Below are 17406 nucleotides of genomic sequence, written 5' to 3'. Positions count from 1 at the left end.
CTAGATTTGATCCCCAGCCTGTAAAAGACAAAGCAAAGCAAAACACCAACAAAGTCCTACAACTGTGACAGAAGCCAGTTTGATATCTCCCAAAGCAGGGGAATCCCATTAAAAATCACATTTTGTGATTACATTATATTATTTGATAATATTCCCAGTCTTTCCAACCCTCTGCTTCCTGCCTCCCCCTCAGTCAATAACAAGAACTATAAGAAACTATTTTATTTTAGATAATGTACTTAAGGAAGCTAGGACAAACCCCACACCCACAGGGCCACACCGACTGCAACAAGGCCATGCCCTCTAATAGTGCCACTCCTTAGGCTGAGCATATACAAACTATCACATTCTATTCCTTATATCCCATAGAGGAGTTGCACAACACAACTTAGTATTCATCTGTCAAGAGAATCATGTTTGATGTGACTCATTTCTTTTGCCTGAAGAAAAAAAAATGCAGGAAGAAAGATTCAAAAATTGCTTGCCACTGTATTTCTCGGGCATCAATTATGATCATAAGAAAGGTTGGGTTTCTTTTCAAATATTAGACAATTACATTTATTTATTTATTTATTTATTTATTTATTTATTTATTGTGTGTGTACATAAGTATGCACACGTGTTTGCTCCTTTCATACACTTGCTTGTTTTCTGTCATCTCTAAAATTGAGCATGTTTACTTCCGCCATAATATTTCTCTGTTTTTTTCTTGGGAAGCCTTACTGTGCATGGTTTGGCCCATTTCTCTACTCATGTATGTGTTATTCTAGGTATTTCAATGAATGCTAAAGATGGGTTTTTTCCCCCACTGCTTCTAGTAAAAAACTACTACTGATATATAGAAAAACTTTAATGAAAAATGCCGTTGTTGATCTGCATGATTTCATGTTATTAGCAGCCACGAGTAAGTCGAGAAGCAGGAAGCCAATGCTGCTAGGACTGAGTGTGTTGCCCTTGAGTTTATTTTCACATGATCTGAGCACAGAGGATAGATAAAACCCAAGAGTGTATGCTGACAACATAGTAGCAACTTCATTAAGTGTTCAGAACATATTTGTGTAAAGACTTTTCTTTGTTTAGTCAGGAACATCAACTTATACAGTTTCTCAGTCTTTCCTCACACAGTCATATGCTCTTCCATATTATTTAGATTACTACTGATAATAATAATAATAATAATAATAATGTTTCAACTGGAAGGAATTTGGCTGGTAGGGGGGTTAATGTGCATGTGATATCTCTCTTGTGGTAGAGAAATATGTTACCTTCTGTTGTGATTTGGACCTGAAATATCCCTAAGAGACTCATGGTACCAGTTCTTGTTTCTATTTTTAAAAACGTCTACTTTGGACATAGAACCCAGAGGAAAGGTCAGTGGGCATCAGTGTTTGGTGCTATATTGTACCTATTCCTTCTTATGACATTCTATTAGCTTCCTTCCTGGTCTGGCTGTGATGTGAACTACTTTACTTTGCCACACCCTTCCCACTGTGATACAGTGAAACTTATGAGCACTTTTCTTCCACAGATTTCTATGTCATGTATTTTTATCACAGGAATGCAAAAGCTAACTGACACACAACATTAGTACCAGAGAAGAGAAGTCATTGCTGTGACTAAAACTGGCTGAGTGATTGCTAGGATTCTAGAACTGGACTGTGGAAGGAACTTGAAATTTGGATATATAAGTGGAAGACTTCTGTAAGCTCAGCTGAATGGGTACTTTTGATGGGCACTCAGGAAACTAGAGCACATACTATGAGGTTCCTCATGGGAATAAGATAAAATGGCATCCTGGCTGTAGTGTCGTCATTGCTGACTGCCTTTATCTAGGGTTGCAGCAAAAACTGCAGAGAACAAAATTCAGAGCAGAAGGGCATGAAAAACATGCAGTGAGTTGAATGTAAGGAGAAAATTATTGTGGTTCTTAAATGAGCTAACTCCATGAAAAAGAAGCCCGTACTTTGCACTGGAATAATAGGAAAGTTGCCTTTGAAGAAACTATCAGGACCCCTCCTCAGTACAGGCAACAAGATGAAAATTATAAACTCATTTTAAAGAGGTCTCCTTCAGAAAAAAAGTGCTTCTTGGCTATCTTGCTTTCAAAGAACTGCAGAAGTATTTTTGGTTCATTCACCTAGGCACTAGGAGACCACCAGAGCTGTGGTCCAGGAGGGACCTGCCATTGTTCACAATGACAACAGAGTGTGAAGTCATTCACAGGGTGCTGGCTTTGCAGCTATGCAGAACACAAGCATTACAATATTACAGAGGCTGCCACCAGGATCTTTCCTGGATCTTGTGAGACTAGGAGTATTCCCTGTGGGTAACTCCCATGAACATGATGTGTGAAGCAGGGAAAATGAAGTCTATGCTGGAACAGAGACCCAAAAATGTGGTGATAATAAGGATGTGGAATTTCTGACAAGGAAAATTCCAGGCAACAAATAGAGTCTCTCAAGAGAGAGGCTACAGGTTTTAACAACAGTAAGGCTATGGGGACAGGGTTGTCTAAACACCTTAGAAATCATACTACACCACTGTATGCTCTGGGTGCTGGATGGAAACGCACAATTCAGTATTTGTCCTTCTCAGACCAAGTCCTTTTTTCTTGCATTTCTCCTTTCTCTCCATTCTTCATTTTTGCAGTGTGAACATATGTGCCATTATATCTTGGAAATCTAGAACTAATTTAATTAACTTTAGAGTGCTTATATCAAATAGTTTTCTTTGAGTCTCAGAGGAAACATTGAATTTAGAAGTTTAAATAATGCAGAAACTAATAAGATTTTGAGAAACTTTTGAAAGTAGACTAGGCCAAAGGTCACAGGGGACTGGGGTAGAATATTGTGATCTGAGTTTAAAATGTTCCACACAGGCACATATTCTGAGTGTTTGCCTCTCAGCTCATTGTTTTGAGAGACAAATCTTTGGGAACAGTCTCTCTCTCTCTCTCTCTCTCTCTCTCTCTCTCTCTCCCCTCACCACTATGATATAAACTGTTCTTTGTAGCATCTTTCCTATCATGATGGACTGAAATTTCTTTTCTCTTAAGTTGTTTGTAATGAATACTTGTCAAAAAATCTAACCAATACATCTTCTGATCTTGCGCGCGCCCGACTAGCCAGCAAGAACGACGCTGCAACAGGATCCTTCCGCACACGTTTATTGGGAGAGCTTAATTGCAGAGGCGAAGTGACCCCAAGCCCAGAACTGGTGCTGCTTATATAGGCCTAGGAGAGGCGTTTCTCACACCCGGATTGGTTATGCATGGGTTATGCTTACCACCTCATTTGCATGCCTACATCTGATGGGTTAACTTCTCTCTCATCTGATTGGTCAACTTCTCTCTCTTCTGATTGGTTAACTTGTCTCTCCTCTGATTAGTTAACTTGTCTCTCATCTGATTGGTTAATTCTCAAAACCTCATCTTGGCAAAAAAACTTTACTGCCTATGTATGCGTGGTGGCCAGCGGTAGCCAGCGCCACCCTGCAACGGCACATGTGGCTTCCAACATTCTAAGTCATTCAAATATGGACAGTAAAAACAATTTAGAGTAAATATTTGAGATAATAATTTCTACCCTTTTGAAAACACTGGATCATTAAATATCACAGCTATCAAATTTTTCTGTGTAATTTATTGTACATGATTTTATAATACAAAGCTACTTCAATTCCAGAAGTGATTCATAAATAGCACTCAAATAAAAGGGTAATTTTCATGGTTTTTTTTCCCCTTAGGATCTTTGTAACATTCTTTTCTTTCTTTTATCCCTTGAAGTTGAATCAACCATCCAAGGCTGATGAACTTATCTTTTAAAACAATTACTCCCATCCACCTCCTTCCCTCTTAAAGTGCTCTCTAGGCTATGCTTCATAGAACAAGTCCAAGTCGCCAGATTCCTTCCAGGAGATGCTAATACATTATTTATCTTCCATCCTTTGCTGTATATGGGTTGGAGGTCTCATACCAGCTCATATATGCTGCCTGGTTGGTAGCTCAGTATCTGTGAGATCTCTGGGTCTAGGTTAGTTGAGATTTCTGGTCTTTTTCCTATGGGATCGCTCTCCTTCTCAACTTCTTTCAGCCTTTCCCTAATTCAACTGTCTTGGCCAGCTGCTTGGTAGGCCTCTTGGAGGGCAGCCAAGCTAGGTTCCTGTCTGTAAGCTCACCATATCATTAATAATAGTGTTAGTCCTTGGAACCTCCCCTTGAGATGGATCCCAATTTGCGATTGTCAATGGACCTCCTTTCCCTCAGTTTCTTCTCCATTTTTTGTTTCTTCAGTTCTTTTAGACAGAAACAATTCTGGGTCAGTTTTTGACTATGGGATAGGAATCCCATTCCTCCACTTTATGCCCTATCTTTCTTCTGACAGTGGACTTTACAGGTTCCCTCTCCCACTGTTGGGCATTTCATCTAAAGTTCCTCCATTTTAGTCCTGAGAGTCTCTCACCCCAAGGTCTCTAGAACATTCTGGAGGGTCACCCCACCTCCTACCTCCCAAGGTTACCTGTTTCCATTCATTCTGCTGGCCCTCAGGGCTTCACTCCTGACCTGCACCACCACCCCCAATATCTGATCATTTCTCCTTTTCCCCTCCCTCTTCCATTCCAGGTTCCTCCCTCCCTCCCTCCCTCTCTCCCTCCTTCCCTCTGCTCCCCATAATTGCTTTCTTCTCCTTCCCAAGTGAGAGTGAGGCATCCTCACTTAGGACCTTTGGCTTGTTCACCTTCTTGAGTTCTGTGGATTTTATCCTGGGTATTTGTACTTTTTTGACTTATTAGTGAGTACATACCATGCATGTCCTTTTGGGTCTAAGTTACCTCACTCAGGATGATATGTTCTAGTTCCATCCATTTGCCTGCAAAACTCAGGATGACCTCATTTTGATAGCAGAATAGTATTCAATTGTGTAAATGAACTACCTTTTCAGTATCTGTACTGCCTAGTTTTGTGTCAACTTAACACAGCTGGATTTATCACAGAGAAAGGAGCTTCAATTGAGGAAATGCCTCCATGAGATCCAACTGTAAGGCATTTTCTCAATTAGTGATCAAGGAGGAAAGGCCCCTTGTGGGTGGGACCATCTCTGGCTGGTAGTCTTGGGTTCTATAAGAGAGCAGGCTGAGCAAGCCAGGGGAAGCAAGCCAGTAAAGAACATCTCTCCATGGCCTCTGCATCAGCTCCTGCTTCCTGACCTGCTTGAGTTCCAGTCCTGACTTTCTTGGTGATGAACAGCAATGTGGAAGTGTAAGCTGAATAAACCCATTCCTTCCCAACTTGCTTCTTGGTCGTGATGTTTGTGCAGGAATAGAAACCCTGACTAAGACAGTACCCTTTCTTCCACTGTGGGATATCTGGGTTGTTTCTAGCTACCACAAATAAGGCCTCTATCAACATAGTAGAACATGTGCCTCTGTAGTGTGGTGGGGCATCTTTTGGATATATGTCCAAGAGTGGTATAGCTGGGTCTTCAGGTAGATAGATCTATTTCCAATTTTCTGAGCAACCTCCAGATTTATTTCCAGAGTGGTTGTACCGGTTTGAAATCCCACCAGCAATGGAGGAGTGTTCCTCTTTCCCCACATCCTCAACATGTGCTGTCACCTGAGTTTTTGATCTTAGCCACTCTGATTGGTGTGGAATTCAGGGTCATTTTGATTTGCATTTCCCTGGTAACTAAGAACTTTGAACATTTCTTTAAGTGCTTCTCAGCCATTTGAGAGTCCTCTGTTGTGAATTTTCTGTTTAGTTCTATATCCCGTTTTTTTAATTGGGTTTTTGACAGGCCTTTAGGCACTGCCCACAGACTTTAGGAACCACACACACTTCTTTAGGTTCCGCCCACAGACTTTAGGCACTGCAAACAGACTTTAGGCACCACCCACAGACTTTGGTAATGCCTTTTATGGGTGTTTTGTTCCCTATTCTAAGGATGAATGAAGTATCCACACTTTGGTCTTCCTTCTTCTTGATTTTCTTGTGTTTTGCAAATTGTATCTTGGGTATTCTAAGTTTCTGGGCTAATATCCACTTATCAGTGAATGCATATCAAGGATTCTTTTCTTAGAGCACACAAAGAACAGTCAATTCTGGGCCCTCCATTTACATCTGGTACCCTTACTTATAAGTTGAACTCTACCTCTTCCCAGTCCTTTCAGTACTATTTCAGTCTCCGTTCTTTTGTAATTCAATGGTTCTTCTTTACGGGTGGCATTTCTCTGCCTTCCTCAGAATTTCCCTTGCCTCTCTTCTGGCTGGTCCTGTAATAGCCTTGGCAATCCTATGAAACATAGAGTAAATATTTATTCATCCTGGTGCATTATTCAGGTCTCTCTAGAGGAGTAGAACTGGTAGAATGGAATATATACAACGAGATAGAATGAATCCATAAAAACACATACATATATACATCATAGATGTGTGTACATATGGGATTTATTAGAATTGTTTACAGGCTGTTGTTCAGCTAGTCCAACAATGGCTGTCTAGCAATGGAAAATCCAAGAATCCAGTAGGTGTTTAATCCTTGAAGCTGGGCATCTCAGTATATGGCTGGTGTACAGTATACAGCCATACCAAAGAAGTAGACTCTAATGGCAGTGAAGAAATGAACTTTCCAGTGAAGGTGAGAAAAGACCTAAAACCTTCTTCATCCATGTTCTTGATATTGGCTGACACCAGAAGGTATAATGCAGATTGAAGGTGGATCTTCCACCTCAAAATATCCAGATTAAAAGTGGGTCTTCCCACAAATTATTAAGAAAAATCCCTCACAGGTATATCCAGCCACATAGGTTTTAGTTAACTCCAGATGTAGTCAAACTGACAACCAAGAATAGCAACCACACCTAAGAAATCTTTCTTTATCTTCTAAAGAAGGTTTGTTTACTCCCAAGTTCCTTGCATATATTCTCATTACAATTTCTTAATTTATGTCCTTTCAATTAATGTATACTATAATTTAGACCTGGAATGCCCTCCTCCAAAAGTCTATGTATTAAAGGTTTGGTCCTCAGACTAGTAGGATATAATGAAAAGAACCTTATTAGGGAGGGCCTCATGAGAAGTCTTTAAGTCACTCTGGGTGTGCATTCAGGGAATAATGGATTATCGTACCTCCTTCCTCTTTCTGACCCTTGTCGCTAAGCCAAGAGTTGTCTGGATTTGTTCTTCCATGTGCTCCTGTCCCTTCACTAGAGATGCCTAAAAACATCTGCCCTGTCAAATTGGGTCTCTCAAACTGTAAGCCACAATTAATCTTTTCTACTTATTGGCTGATTATCTCGGGTATTTATTATGTCACTAACAAAAAGTGTCATATCTCATTCTAGCATCAACAGTTACTGATGGGGTAGTAAGCCATTCAAATGATCTTAAAAATAAATATTGACTCCTGGAAGAACAAAGGATATGCTGCAAATCACTGCTCTTTAAGAATAAACTGGAAGAAAACAGAGGGTTTCGGTGACCATATTCCAATTCTGGGAGGGTTGAAGAGCCAAACTGAATGTGAATTCCAAGGAACTGGGGAAAAGCTGAAAAGAGACAAAGTCACAGAATTTCCATCAAACACTGGCTGAAATCTTTGGAGTAATTGTTCACCTTAAGCAGCAGATTACTCTTTCTGAATTTAACCACTCATGAGGTAAAGCTGTGCTCTCTGCAGTCTATCTGAATTCCACTGGTGCAGGACACAATCAGTCACCTGCAAGGGGCCAGGTGCATTTTGCAGAGAGCTTAGGGGATCTGGGAAATAAAATTGGTTTCACAGTTTTAATCATAGCACTCATACAATTTAGTATTTTTGTAAAGGATGCTATTTTTAAAATTGTAGGTCAGCATCAAGTTTTCTCACAGTTGGATTTTTTTTCCTTAGTCCACTGTGTTGAACTTGCCTTTGAGAAGATTTGACTATGACATATCTTCAGTTTGTGCTCTTCTGTTCTGACATTTTGAAAGCTGTAACCAAGATTATAATGTGGAAGAATGTGGTAGGCACAGGTGAGCAGTATTTTTAGATACCTCATTCTCATGCTGATGAGCTAAAGAGCACAAACATATATAGCATAAAACCATAAAGTGTGCTTAGTTATTTGTTCTTAAGAGTTTTGTCTTTTTTTCACTGATAATGTCTTTGACACTGATGATGGTAAACAGAGCCTAGTTCCTTTAGTATTTAAGGTGATGTGTGTGTCATCTATACAATATGGAACCTACCTCTCAGTCCTTGCTTCTTCCTTTGAGTTCTGCATAGCTTCCTATTCCTATACAGTAACATATGGAAAACTATTTCCAAGCTGTATAAATAGGACACACATGCAGTGATGCCTCAGGAAAGAACGACATTTTAAAACAAATTACGTTTAAAAATTAAACTTTATTTTATTCCTACATCCTATACTTGTTAGTGTATACCTGTGTTAAATTGCTAGTCTCCATTTTTTTTCCTTCACTATATGTGGGCAGTACTATTTCCTTCCTAAAGACATTAGGAGGATAAAATAAGACAATATATATATATATATAAGAAGTTTATGACTACATATATTCCCTAATTGAGTCAAAACAGATTAGTTATCTTTTTACCATTAAGAGCATTCCTAATTTGCAAACTTAGTTACTGAGAGCAGATTGGAAACATGGATTGGTGTTTTATAAAAATATCATTATTTGTTTATTATTGACTGGGAATCTTGTACATTTATATAGTAGGCTTAGATCAAGCACCCTTCATTCCCTCCTTTTCAACTCTTCTCTGATTCCTACCACCACTCCTCCATCCTCTTCCATGTATTCTCTTTGAAAAAAAACAAAACTCACAGAATTCATTTGTCACTTCCAGCATGTATATGGGCATACGGTCAGCTACAGGAATATGAGTAGCCTCTCAGGAACCTAATCCCAGAGGAAAACTGGCTTTCCCTCTCCCATCATCAGCCATCATTTGCCCCACTCATCTGCTAGAATTTAGGCTTCCTGGTCCCTTTCATGCTAGAATTTTGTCTGGCCTGATCTTGCTCAGGTTTTGTGCGTGCAGTCCCAGTCACTGTCACATGTGCAAATGGTCTGTTGTGTGTAAGAAATGCTCTTTTGTTGTAGTCATTGTGCCTCTGGCTCTTACAATCTTTCAACCCCTTCTGCAGTGAGCTCTGACTCTTGGGAGGGAAAAGTGTTATGGAGATGTCCAATTTATGAATGAACACTCTGTGCTCTCTTGTTCTCTTCACATTGACCAGTTGTGGTTCTCTGTATGAATCGATATCTAATGCAAATAAAAGCTTCTCTGATAAAAGGTGAGAACTTTCTCTGGATGATTGAAGCAGTTATTTAAAGGCAGAAACACAGAGAATTAATTGTGTGGTGGCAGAGATGTCTGTCTATAAAAAATTATCAAAATTAATTCACAAAAGTATAGGGAAATTTTGAGATGAAAGCATGGCTTCTAGTCAGGCATTTTCTTATTAAGGTGATCAAAACAGATCATCTGAGTGGCAGAACATACACTCCTACAACACACTTGGAAACACAAAGGCAGTATGTGGGACCTAGCTACCCCCTTTATAAATAGTTCCTTAAACAGAATCCTATGCCTCCAAATTCCAAAAAGCAAGCAGCAAAACCAGGCTCAACCCACAGGAAACACAGATGTCTTCTGAAGAGCAATAATCAAACAACCAAAGCTCTAGTACGTGGTGGCTGAGAGCTTCCTTAATGTCTCTAACTCAGAAGGAGCAGCCCTAGTGCACTAAATGTTGCCTGATGCTAGCTATCAAAAGGAATGTAACAGTGAACAAACCATTCTCTAATCAAGTGCATGTGATAGAAAATGTATTTTAAATACCTTTGTCTTAATCATTTTGTGGCAGGATTTTTTTTTCAGCTGATATAACAAGTGATTACCAATCTGATAAAAAGGAATTAGAGTAGGAATTTGTCAGACCCCCAGCAGCCCTAGGACATCTGACACAACAACCTTTTTACAGAGCACAGCACTTGCTGGAAAAAGTACGTGTTGGTGGTTGAAGGGAACAGTTCCCTTCTCTTAAATCATATTCTCAACTCCAGGTGTATTTGTCTCCTTCAAGGCAGGCACACAATGATATCTCAGTGAGCTAATCGATGTTTAGTAGGAGGAGAATTCTCCTGTGCTCATTTTAGACAAAGCACTGAATCGTTTATAGAGCTTGGGAGATACTTTGTAGATAAATCTTACATATTTGACAGGTAGAAAGCAGCAAGGACCGTGCCCTGCTGCAGTTTCATGCTACATTTTTAGGTTTGTCATTCCTCTCATCATCTTTGTAGGGCCTCCTCCAGTGGGTCTTTAGGAAAGCATTCACTACACTCCCACAACTGCTTGTCCAGAAATTCTAAATATAGAAGGGTTTGATTTGTTGCTGCTTGATAAACACAGGCTTCAAGACCATCTCCAAGGAAGCAAAACCTATATTAATGTAGAGAGTTTTAGTGGGGAAAATATCAATTTTGTTGTCACAGTTTAAGCCTACATATTTTGTATTGTAGAACACCCGCTATGCTTTTGGTGTTACCTCTGTAGTATTCTGAACTTTGGCATACATTAGCCCCAGCAGGTTCTTTTTTAATGCTAAATTGTAACAGATACCTCATTATACATGATACAGTAATAGATCTTCTAATTAGTTGTTTAACTATCAGATTATGTTACTCAACAGTGCATAAATTCATGCTATCTGAAGTTCAAAAAGTGAAACAAACAAAACTGCTAATTCCTTGAGAATTTGATTTTATTTCAAAGCACATCAGAGTTACACTATGCACAGTCAAGCAAAAATTAACTCCTGGGATGTGGATGGATTCACTAACCTTCCAAAAATGGCACTCTTGAGAGATAACTAATTATGTTTCTACTAAGTGTACTGACATGCTGACCAGGGTGAATTAAGAATGCTTCCATTTGCTGGTTTAGGACACTCAGAGAAATTAGTAGCCACTTTCTATAAGCTATGGGTGAAAGTTCAGATGGCTTTGGAACTAACCTTAAAGAATAATTTTATTTTATATTGGCTGTTGCTTTAGGATATGATTAGTTATCCTCTGGTTACAAAATTTTGGATTGGTTTCTCTTAATTTTTTAAGACAGGGTTTCTCTATATAGTCCTGGCTGTCCTGGAACTAACTCTGAAGAACAGACTGATATCAAACTCAGAGATCTGCCCACTTCTACCTCCTAAGTACTGAAATTAAAGATGTGGGTCCCAACTCCCAGTTGGTTTTTTTGTTTTTTGGGTTTTTTTTTTTTTATCTCATAACACTAAATTCTTTTTTTTAAAATTAGGTATTTTCCTCATTTACATTTCCAATGCTATCCCAAAAGTCCCCCATACCCTCCCCTCCACTCCCCTACCCACCCACTCCCACTTTTTGGCCCTGGCGTTCCCCTGTACTGGGGCATATAAAGTTATAACATTAAATTCTTAATCCTCTCTAATTTTCTGTAGACTTTCTAGTTTTAGCTTGTTTCTTCTTAGCTTGTAAATAATATGCCCTCAGTATTGTATCATATACAGAAAGTTTCTAATCTAATGTTCATGATCACACACCTAAGTGCCAAGCCTATTTGCTCCATGTGAGAATAATTTAAATGGGAAGAAATTCAAGATTACTTCACAGCCCTAATGACTCTTGCCAGCCATCCTAATACATCATCATTTAGGCCTCATATACAAATGAAAAACAGAGCCTATCTTTAGAATTGAACGTGGATAGATATCAATATTCTCACATTTCACTGAGACCAAAAAATGGTCTTAAATATCTGTAAAACCATAGCACCTACAAAGGTTAAAACCAGCTAGGACTGAAAATCCCCAAGAGTCCCATAACTTCACAAAGAAATAGCAGCTCCCAGGGAGTACTTGACTGAGCAGGCTGAGTGGACCATCCTCCCTGGTCCAAAACTCTTGACTTCTTCTCTTGCCTGATTATTTGCATCTTCTGTTGCCTTCCAAATCTCATACCTAAGTGTATACAATCAAATGTACTCAATAAAAGTAGCTGCTATTTCCTGAGCATTTAACACATGTCCTCCATGAAATATGCATCATTATTTTCATCAGTCTTTCAGCCCAGCTCCACCACGTCACTCCCTGAGTCAAGGACTTGGTATAATCTCATTTTATCAACTCTCTGTTCACCTTCCACAATACTTCATTTTTCTCATTCTGACTGAGATTCCCTCACCTGATGTAGCAAATGTTAATCGAGTGCCAGGTCTTCTCCAATCTTGTGGGACACTGAAGCCAAGATAGAATTATGAGCATGAGAGATTTATAGAAAGAAAAGCCTAAACTCCTGTGGAAAGGAAAGAAGGAAGGAATCGGGAACCATGAGCATGGTAGAACATTCCAACTGGAGTACCTACCTGCTACCTGAAAATGATGGCTAGTGTGCAGGAAGGAAGGTCCTGTGGGAAAATTTGACTAGCCCATAAGAAGAGTGCACATCAGGCAGACGTGACCTTGGACAGGAGCCTGCACCATGTCTTAGTTACTGGTGAAGGATGTCTCTGAAAAAAAAAAAAAAAAAAAGTCACTAATGTCATCATGAAATTCTCACCCTCATGGTGGCTTATACTCCTCATCACCTTCCAAAGTCTGTACCTCCAGTGACACAATACTTTGGTAATAAATCTCCAATATATGAGCCTATAGGGAATATATTGCTAGTGTGAAACAGGAGGTGGACAAAAACTTGCTACGTGTAATCGAATGGAACTCTAACTTATCTGAGCTGGAGGAACTCTAACTTTTCTGAGACAGAAAGGGTCATGGAAAGGGTGAGATATACACCAAAACCAACACCAAGATGTGGGCCTGCGTGGTCTGTAAGACTTGCAGATCTCATCCTTGACGGTTATAATATTATGTGAAATGTTTTACTTTTATTAGGGTCTCTGCACCCTGCTTTGATCTAGACTGGCTTTCTTTCTCACTACATCAACCCATAATTCAAGTAGGTTTTCTTATGCTCACTACCAATATTGTGATAAGCGTAAACATACGACGAATGAAGTGTGTGTATGTCAGATGCACCATGAGTATAGTAGCAAGCATTGTTAAGGACTGAGGAGATCGATCAGTTGTTGTTGCATGAAGACTTGAATTCAGAATTCCAATGCCCACGTTAAAAAGCTCAACACAAAGGCTTGTGCCTGACATTCCAGCTCCCAGGAAGCCAAGGCAGGAGGACCACAAGGGCTTGCTGGTCAGCCAGTCTAGCTGAATCAGTGAACTTAGTGAGAGACCACCATCCCACAAGAAAAGATAGAAAGGCAACTGAGGAAGATACTCAAAATCATCCTTTGGCCTTCTTCACATTCATGCACATCTGTGCACATACACACGCATGAACAGACAAACACACACACATACACACACACACACACACACACACACATACACAATGTGTTGGTAAACAAGTTATTCTAACTCATCTTCTCTGCGCACAATAATTAAACCTTTCACTTTTCTTTCTTTCGGGGTTTAATGAGTGTTGCTGCGTTCGCATTATTAGCAGTAGTATCTTCATTCCCTTAAGCAGATCAGTAGCTTTCCCGACAGCACTGGTCCTCACACACTGAAATAGCAAGGTTCAGACTTATGTAAAAGGGCAGTGTGCCACAGTAGAATGGCCGTACTCTGTATGACAGATCCCCTGTGGTGACCTCCGCTGAGGGCCTGTAAAAGAGAAAATAGACAGAAGCAGGGGAAGGACACTCTGCTGTGGGGCAAAAAGACAAAAAGACAAAAAAAAAAAAAAAAAAAAAAAAGTCCCTTTTTCTTGCCCAGATCTATGGGAAGTAGTGAACACAGTCAGCTCGTTCTGGATGTAAAGCGAGCCAGATGTGCCTGGTTCATAGATTTGAAAAAGCAATATGGTCAAGCCTGTCATCCAGCTTAGCATCCTATCCTCCAAGCGGGTCAGAAAATATTGCTCAGACCTAAGTAGAAACAGTCCAATTAGTTCATTGCAGTCTAATCACTAACGTGAAGCAGGGCCTCTTCTGAGCATAATAAAGATCATCACCCTAACCTCCTGGGTACATGATTCTCTACCTGTTGCCATGGCAAAGGAGCAAGATGTAAGCCTCTGATTAAAATGAATAGTTTTGTATGAAATAATCAAGTTACTGGGAGGTTTCACCGGTGTCTCATCATCTTCCCTGTAATACGCTGAGCCTAGAGCTCAAAGTGTAACCTTGAAACACGTTTTCTTCTTATTTATACAGTAACTGAATCAATCTTCTGCCATCAGTTTCTTGAATTTTTTACAATATTATAAATTTGCTTTAATAATTATAGATATTTTTAAAACTTTGTGTCAGTGATGAAAAATAGATTGGTAGGCACTAGGAGCTTGCATTACACTTACCCCTGTCTGTGATTTGCCTTTTAGTAATAATGTTTTTAGTTCCTTGATTCAACACAGAAAGCCCAAGTTGAATATGAAACTAGGAAGTAAAATTATTAGACAAATGTACGATGACCTGGAGACAGTCAACATCGCATCAATTTTGATGAACCATTGCCTAAAAGCTGTAACTTTTCTGAGAAAAATCTCCAAGGTTGATGCGACTGCAGTCTGTCTACAGAAGAGCAGTGTGTTTGGAAAAGTTTGCTTCCTTCTGTACTCTCTCTGCTTAAACAGACGATCCACTGCAATCTAGAAAATGTTGTCTTCCCATATGAATTATTTATTCACAGCCCAGAGAGCATTCCTGCAGCAGTGCCCTTGTTAACAGGTAGCTTGTCAACCAGGGCCCTTTGGTTTCTGCTGGTTACTGAGACAGGAGTCTGCTGAAACCATCAATAAGATGTGTTTTAATTAAACGCCTTTTGAAAGTGGGCAGAGAGAACGCATGCCCATGTTCTCCTGTCCTGTGCAAGTCTCTTGGATCTCTTGTGACTCACACGCATGCCCATGCTCTCCTGTCCTGTGCAAGCCTCTTGGATCTCTGCGTGACTCACTCTGAACATAGGGGATTTGTATGAACTTCTCTCTTGCAAGTTACCAGTGAAATACAAGGACTGTCATTTTCTGACTCGAAATCTTGTTTTCCATCTTAACACAATGTATAATGGTACAATCTAAAGAGACCAAAGTAATATCGCATCTCACAACTAATCATGTTTTATATATAATGTACCATATATTTTATTTTGTACAAAGTCCCATGGGACCAAATTATTGGCTATTTATCATTTGAAGAAGTTAATCATTCTTGGGGATATTATTTTTGTGAATAAAATCTTATTAAAATATTCTAGTATTCTATACGCAGATGGGCTACAGAATCAAGTGGGATTCAAAATTTGGCAGGTTCTCAGGTGCTTAAAATGTATCTGTTATTCCCACACAAACCATGGTGTTAAAGAATGCCCACAGTATTTTAATGCTCAATTATTTATTCTGTCTCAAAACTCATTCAGATCAAAGAGAAGAATAATTTGCCTTGAAAACAAAAAAGATTAAATGTGGTATTTTGAAAATATATTTCCATCTGGCAATTCAGTGACTTGGGCATGTTAACTGAAGACGTTATAGCACCATGATTAAAATAGCAGTATCCATCTGACACCATGCTGAGTAGCAGGAGTCGAAGAAGAGGTTGGAGCCTCTTGGGGTTATGTTTGCTTCAGCCTTGTCCTATCCTGGTTCTATACACTCAAAATGACAGCCAAAGGGGGAAAAAATGTGTGAGCGGTAAGGTAGATAACATCATATTTACCAGAAAACAAGGTAATATTTTATAATCAACAAATATAAGTTGAGCCTAATACACATATGAATATAGGCCAGCAGTCTTTGTACCCAAAAAAAGCACCATTTGGTACTGTGTTACGTTTCAGAGAAATGTAGGCTAGTCATTGAAGAGATAGCATCTGAGGAGCGATAGGAATTACTGATTTAGAAGTGTGTACACACTTTCTTGCCCTACTGCCTGCCAAGAAGTCCCATATTTCACAGCCTATATCTGTCTATTCCCACAGCTGTTCAAATATATGAAGTTAGCGTATCTCTACCAGATTGGTTCTCACACAGATCTTGACCTTTTTATTGCTGGATGGAACAGAAATAGGAAAGCAGAACTAATCAAGTTGAGAGCCGAGTGATCTTAAGGCAAACACTCTGGAAATAACTCCTCGCCTCCCCAGATCATGAAACAAAAAGCTCCCAGTGACCACAGGAGCCTTTGCACATAACCAGCAACTGCTCACCATGGTCACCACATCCTTGAGTTTCATTGTGACTTTGTCACATGGATGCCCAGTCCAGGAAACTAGAATTATGCTGAATTTTGTGTCCATTACAGGTTGCCCCAGTCTATTTTATTTACTTACTTTTTCAATGTATCTATAACAGATCAGAAAAATTGTGCTCTCAGTTCAGCCATTACTGGTTCCTAGCTATAGTAGCATGATCTTCTGAACTCAGTGTTTGCTTCAAATTCTTGGTCAAGCTAATCGTTGACTTGATAAGGTGGAGCCTGATAGTGCCTTTCATCAACAAGACTGTGGGTCATGTGTTTTCATAGCAGCAGCCTTTGACCCCAAATGCTGAAATCAGGGTGAGCAAGGTCCAGGCCTGGACAAATTCTGCCAGACTACAGATTTCACGTGGTCTATGAACCCAGCCAGACTTTTCATTTGAAAAGGTTCTATGGCTGCTTGCGTACTCTGGTGGCTGGATACATGACCCCTTGTTCACAGAGCCTAAAATCCACTGTCTGAAACTCTTATCTTACTTCTAGACATGGTTTGCCTATACTTAGAACCTAAATCATCACTGTTTAAAGACTCTGTAGACATTTTGGATGTCTAAATAGGAGTGATTTAGTCGATCCCTGAGAGGGGCTCCTAGTAATGTTATGCCAGAGTTCTCAAATGTTGACAATTTGTTGGACCTTGGGGCACAGGAAGATTTCCATTGTAGAAGTCATTTTTCCCCTGAAATCCTTAGATAACTTTACTTTAAAAACATATATGTTGTTATAGTTTTCTAACATAGAACTATGACTTTTTGAAAGGTGGGATTAATTTTTGTTTGATAGGCAGTTTACCTCTTTTTGTTTATTATTATTATTATTTTTGTTGTTGTTGTTGTTGTTGTTGATCTTTTAACTTATTCAATTTACATCCTAATCACAGCTGCCCTGCCCAGTCACTGGGTTCCACAATCTCTCCACCTATCCCCATCCCCTTCTCCTCTGCTGGGGAGGGCCCCCACTGGGTATTCCCCCACCCTGGCACTTCAAGTCTCTCCCACTTAGGCAGACAAGGCAGGCAGCTAGAAGAACAGACAGGCAACAGCTTTTGGGATAGTCCCTGTTCCATTCCTCTGCTGGATTCAGATTT

The 17406-nt window shown here is 39.7% G+C and overlaps 1 protein-coding gene and 1 long non-coding RNA gene across 4 annotated transcripts in view; one reads left to right on the top strand and one right to left on the bottom strand.

Moving 5' to 3' along the window:
* Positions 1–17406, top strand: part of Necab1 (N-terminal EF-hand calcium binding protein 1) — a 197560-nt gene that overhangs the window by 110783 nt on the left and 69371 nt on the right. The window lies entirely within an intron of this gene.
* On the bottom strand, positions 6428–16585 carry Gm11844. 2 transcript variants are annotated; one of them, XR_390424.4, is made up of 4 exons: positions 16393–16585; positions 13689–13728; positions 12414–12557; positions 6428–7545 (listed from the first exon to the last, which is right to left on the bottom strand). It is a non-coding gene; the product is annotated as a predicted gene 11844 (long non-coding RNA). The 2 variants fall into 2 exon arrangements; XR_390423.4 differs by lacking the exon at positions 13689–13728 and having other exon boundaries at positions 16393–16570.

Source organism: Mus musculus, chromosome 4 (assembly GCF_000001635.26).
Source record: "Mus musculus strain C57BL/6J chromosome 4, GRCm38.p6 C57BL/6J".
Lineage (NCBI taxonomy): Eukaryota > Metazoa > Chordata > Mammalia > Rodentia > Muridae > Mus > Mus musculus.
The sequence above is the reverse complement of the archived record's forward strand: the minus strand, read 5'-3'. Positions and strand labels throughout refer to the sequence as shown.